Genomic DNA, 5,741 nt, shown 5'->3' on the forward strand with positions numbered 1-5,741 from the left:
AACTAATATTAACATATTTTAAGTTGTGTCAGCAAAAGAGTCAAAAATTAATAAAGATAAAACTTTGTATCTACTCATTGATAATTTAAGAGTGCTTCAGGGATGAGAGGACTAATATCATACCACAGTCAAAATAATTCAAACTGGAAAATAATCAAGGATCAAGCTTGCTGAGCCTCAAATTGAAAAAGACCTGCCAAGACTGATCTTTTTTATTTTGGAAGTTTTAAAATGTTGGATCTAATTACAAATGAAAGCAGGATGCAAAGACTAAAGATGAAAGCAGTTTAAAAAAGGTATCTTTTTCTGTAAACTTCAAATTTCAGGAAATTATAAGAAACATAATATGAAGTCATGTCTTTGCTAAGACATTAAATCAAACCTATGCCCCCAAATTGTGTGCCAGTTGGAACAGACTGAGGTGGTAAATTTTCATGTTTATTATATTAAAATAAGCAGAGACTGGGATATGTGTGTATGTGTATGTGTGTATATTAAATAGAGAAAACAATTTGAGTCCTCTAAACCCTTACCATTCAAACTACAACCTCAAACCTTAAATTAAATGTTTTTGTTTTGTTTTGTTTTTAAATCTCTCTCTACTTCTTGACCTAAAATCTCTGAATACAGGAAGTTTGTTGTTGTTTTCAGTTGCTCAGTTGTGTTCAACTTTTTGCAGTCCCATGGACTGCAGAACACCAGGCTTCCCTGTCCTTCAGTATCTTCCAGAGTTTGCTCAGACTCATGGCCACTGAATTGACGATGCCATCCAACCATCTCATTCTCTCTGTCCCCTTCTCTTCTGCCTTCAATCTTTCTCATGGTCATTGTCTTTTCCAATGAGTCAGTTCTTCACATCAGGTGGCCAACATATTGGAGCTTCAGCTTCAGCATCAGTCCTTCCAATGAATATTCAGGATTGATTTCCTTTTGGATTGACTAGTTTGATATCCTTGCAATCAGTAGGAAATAAAATAGAGAAGAAAAGAAAAAACAGGTCACATTCATCTTTTTTCATTACAGGCTTCTTAGCTTAGTTAAGAGAGAAGAGTGAATGATTAAACCTCATAGACTCATAGAAGGTTAGAACTTGTTGATATTATCCTGTATAATTTCATGCCTAAAAAAGAGAATTTGTTAATTCTGTAAAGTGAACTTAAATGTTATTTGGTTTAGTAAAAATGGCATTAGGGAGAGAAAACTAAAATAACCACTATCATAGGAAAAGTAATGCTATGCTATGATTTTATCTTGTATTCAGAGCATTTGATAAAAGGTTTATAGATACAGTGTCTGGCCTTTGATGAAGTAGGTTGGTTAAATGATGAAAAGATATTCTTAAAGTCAAAGTAGGGCTTTAATTTGTATAGGCCCAATTGAAGATGGTTTTTCATGTCTACAGGCCTATTTGGCAGATAAACACTAATTCCTAATAAAGTTTGATGTTAGAGAGAGTCTATGGTAAAATAAACATGGTAGCAAACTCTAATGTTGACACAAAATTTTTATCTAACTTCAATCAATTTTAGCTTGTTATCCTCCCCCAACCCACCTTTTCCTTTTCATCCTCTTTCTCCTCCCCCCTCCTTTTTTTTTCCTTCTTCTCTTGCTGCTTCTTTGTTATTCTGGGGGTAAAAGACATACATTCTGAATCCATAAGTTTAAAGCCAACAAGGTTACTTTAGACTATTCAAAAAACTAGTCATTAATGCCACTTATTAGTTATAGCTTAAATGACAAGCCTCAAAATCTTAAAGGACAAATCCAGAATTTTTCTTTTCTGTCACAAATTTATGTCATCCAATTTTATATCATGTCTTGAGGAACAATTTTCTACAATGTGGTTTGCACAAAATTCCTGGTGTTTGCTAGACATTTTCAATTAGCCTTTCAAAAATAATATAGAGAACAGTCAGGTATATCTTTTACACAAATAAACCTAATGTCATTCATTTAAAAAAATTACTGGCATGTTTTTGTACTTAACACTAAATTCAGATTTATTCATCCTGCAAACCTCTGTGTTACCTGGCTGACAAACCTCATCAGAACATCCTGTACCTATCCTTGATGATTGGGCTTCGATTACGCTAGGTATCTCTCAGTTCCTTCATCATGAAAAACTCATTCTTGCCTCAGAACTTTTGCACATGTTGTTCCATGTTTTTTTTTTTTTAGTTTATTAATTTTTATAATTTTGAAAAAAATTTTCAATATACAAACAGGCCAGTGATTCCTTATTTACAAAACAACCATTTAACTCATGATAGTACACAGATAGTTTAAACCTGATTCATAATTTTATGACCATATTGACTTCAATAGTAACAAATTTTCTTAAACATAATTATGTAGCTTCTGGAAGATGGGTTAAATGATGAAAAAATGGGTGACCATGAACACACCGTGTAATTTCATTTCTAAACTGGTGCTTCATTCTGTAGATAATATCTTGCATGTCCTCTTTTGATAAGTACATGGGTAATTGTCTAGACAGACGTACTGCTTCTCCCTCTAAATAACTTATCACTTTGCGAGGTCTACATTCGTAAACTTCCTTTGCAGTTTTGTTTAATATAGCATTAAGGATTTCTTTTAAATCCATTACTCCGTAGAATGGAAGGCAATTGGCCATTCCTTCTATTTCCAAGGAGTTCTCAGAAATGGAAACTCCTGGTATCAATTTTATCTTGAAACCATCTGCTGTAAGACGAGGATTGGACAGGTAAATTGATCCGCTGTAGCTTTGGTCATCTGCTGTCATTTTATGTAAAATCTCTAAATAATGGGATCCATTAAAAAGACTCTCTGTTAATATAATTGGTTTTTCCAGTGGCTCTGCAGGAAGTTTGTGATTCTCAAGAAGTCTTTTAAATAGCAGAGCTTCTTCCACTCTATATGGATTTAACAACATTATTTCTGTTTTGGATGTAATCAGCCATGCGTCAGGAAACTTGAGATTGTGGATCAAGCAAAATTCGTCCTTTTCTTCTAAGTCAAATTTCTTCTGTGTATCAAAATTCTTTTTTAAGTTTTCCATAGAGAAGGGGATCTGAACTATTTTAATGTTTTGGTTCTTTTTTTTTTCGATTTGGGCCTGAAAGAGCTCATCAAGTTTTCGCTGATTAGATGGTGAGGTTTTCAACTTGTGCTTCTGTGCCAAATTCCACACGCTGGTGGGTTTCATCCTTTTTTTTCCATCTTTTAATGATACTTGTGACTCCTGTTCGATGGCTCTCTTTATTTGCTTATTGTATCTTTCCAAGTCTTTAGCAGCTTCTCTTCATATTTCAGTTTTTCCTCTTCACTCAATGTCTTCCACAGTTCTTCAATTTGTACTGTTGCATCTTCCAAACTGGTCTTGGAATTTTCTGTGAGAAACTGAGCACGATGATCTTGAACAAAAAGGGCGCTTGCTGACATGGGTTTCTTGATTACTCGATTGCTAATTAAATCATAAGCTGTAAGCTGTCCAGATTTGTTATCTACCACATTTGAATCTACCAGAAACACTTCCCACATTCTTCAAACATACTCTAGAAGCACTCTATGCTTTGCATTAATAGAACATGTCACAGTTTGTAATTATGTTTGGTTTAAGTCTGTCTCATTATATAAGACTAAATTTGTTTGATTACAAAGAAAAAAATATGAATCCACTATCTATGAATATGTACATATATACATATATATGTGTGTGTATATATATACATATATATGTGCATATATATGCATTTCTACAGGTACTGACATTCTGACTTTTTTAAACTTATGAGGCATAAACAGGTGTACTTTTTTTTAAAAAAAGATAAGCAAAATGTATATGCAAATAAAAGATCTAATATTTTCTTCTCCCATCCCAATAAATTAAATATATTCTTAGCAAACTCATCCCACTTGGGAGGACTCTGCACTCATTATAAGCAAATTCATTTCTGCTTACCTACTACTATATTTTCAGTACCTCTGTGTAAAGGAGGAATTCAATAATGATTGTTGATTGAATGTACACATGAATAATGGCTTTCTGCCAAAGTGTAGCAATAAGAAGGAAAAATGAAGTGAAACACTGCAGAATGTCTAAAGTTATGTTTGTGTGTTTCTTGGTTTTAATGTTTCTATCAACTAATTTTGTGCTTTTTTGGAGGAGGTCCACATTTTTGGTCTATGAACTACAGATATCAATAATACAATTCTATACATGTGAAGACATAAAGGAAAGGAGGTCCAACCAGTCCATCCTAAAGGAGATCAGTCCTGGGTGTTCATTGGAAGGACTGATGCTAAAGCTGAAATTCCAATACTTTAGCCACCTCATGCGAAGAGTTGACTCATTGGAAAAGATCCTGATGCTGGGAAGGATTGGGGGCAGGAGGAGAAGGGGATGACAGAGGATGAGATGGCTGGATGGCATCACGGACTCAACGGACATGAGTTTGAGTGAACTCCAGGAGTTGGTGATGGACAGGGAGGCCTGGCGTGCTGTGATTCATGGGGTCACAAAGAGTCAGACATGACTGAGAGACTGAACTGAACTGAAGATATAAAGACACTCAAATATCTAATTTTCTTCAAAAAATCTTTTGCAATTAAGACAATATTTGTCTTCTGTTTTATAAATTGGATTCTTCATCAAACAAATTTCTCTGAAAACCAAAAGTAAACAACAGTAAACAAATCTCTGAAGAACAAAGTAAAGAAACAAAGGCCAAGTTAATCTAGCCTGAATCTTTTATTAAAATATATATATATATATAAAATAAACTTTAGAGAGTTATTGCCAGGAGAAATGTCAATAACCTCAGATATGCAGATGACACCACCCTTATGGCAGAAAGTGTAGAGGAACTAAAAAGCCTCTTGATGAAAGTGAAAGAGGAGAGTGAAAAAGTTGGCTTAAAGCTCGACATTCAGAAAACTAAGATCATGGCCTCTGGTCCCATCACTTCATGGAAAATAGATGGGGAAACAGGGGAAACAGTGTCAGACTTTATTTTTGGGGGCTCCAAAATCACTGCAGATGGTGACTGCAGCCATGAAATTAAAAGATGCTTACTCCTTGGAAGGAAAGTTATGACCAACCTAGATAGCATATTCAGAAGCAGAGACATTACTTTGCCAACAAAGGTCCGTCTAGTCAAGGCTATGGTTTTTCCAGTAGTTATGAATGGATATGAAAGTTGCACTGTGAAGAAAGCTGAGTGCCAAAGAATTGATGCTTTTGAACTGTGGTGTTGGAGAAGACTCTTGAGAGTCCCTTGGACTGCAAGGAGAATCAACCAGTCCATTCTAAAGGAGATCAGTCCTAGGTGTTCTTTGGAAGGACTGATGCTAAAGCTGAAACTCCAATACTTTGGCCACCTCATGTGAAGAGTTGACTCATTGGAAAAGACTCTGATGCTGGGAGGGATTGGAGGCAGGAGGAGAAGGCAGGAGGAGAAGACAGAGGATGAGATGGCTGGATGGGATCACCAACTAGATGGACATGAGTTTGGGTGAACTCTGGGAGTTGGTGATGGACAGGGAGGCCTGGAGCGCTGCAATTCATTGGGTTGCAAAGAGTCAGACACAACTGAGTGACTGAACTGACCTGAACTTAGAGCATTATTAGAAACAGAAAATTGAGTGAATAGAACAAAGTTCCAATACACTTCTTGTCACCACACAGGCTTGATTGCCCTACTTAAATCCATCATCACAATGATTTATTAAAATCAGTGAACCTATGAACCTATATGGAC

The 5,741-nt window shown here is 35.5% G+C and overlaps 1 pseudogene; it reads right to left on the minus strand.

Annotated features, from left to right (window-relative positions):
• Positions 1-2,235: 2,235 nt before the first annotated feature.
• LOC102272492 (PMS1 protein homolog 1 pseudogene) lies at positions 2,236-3,522 on the minus strand (annotated as a pseudogene).
• Between the last annotated feature and the right edge of the window lie 2,219 nt (positions 3,523-5,741).

Source organism: Bos mutus, chromosome 6, assembly GCF_027580195.1.
Source record: "Bos mutus isolate GX-2022 chromosome 6, NWIPB_WYAK_1.1, whole genome shotgun sequence".
Classification (NCBI taxonomy): Eukaryota; Metazoa; Chordata; class Mammalia; order Artiodactyla; family Bovidae; genus Bos; species Bos mutus.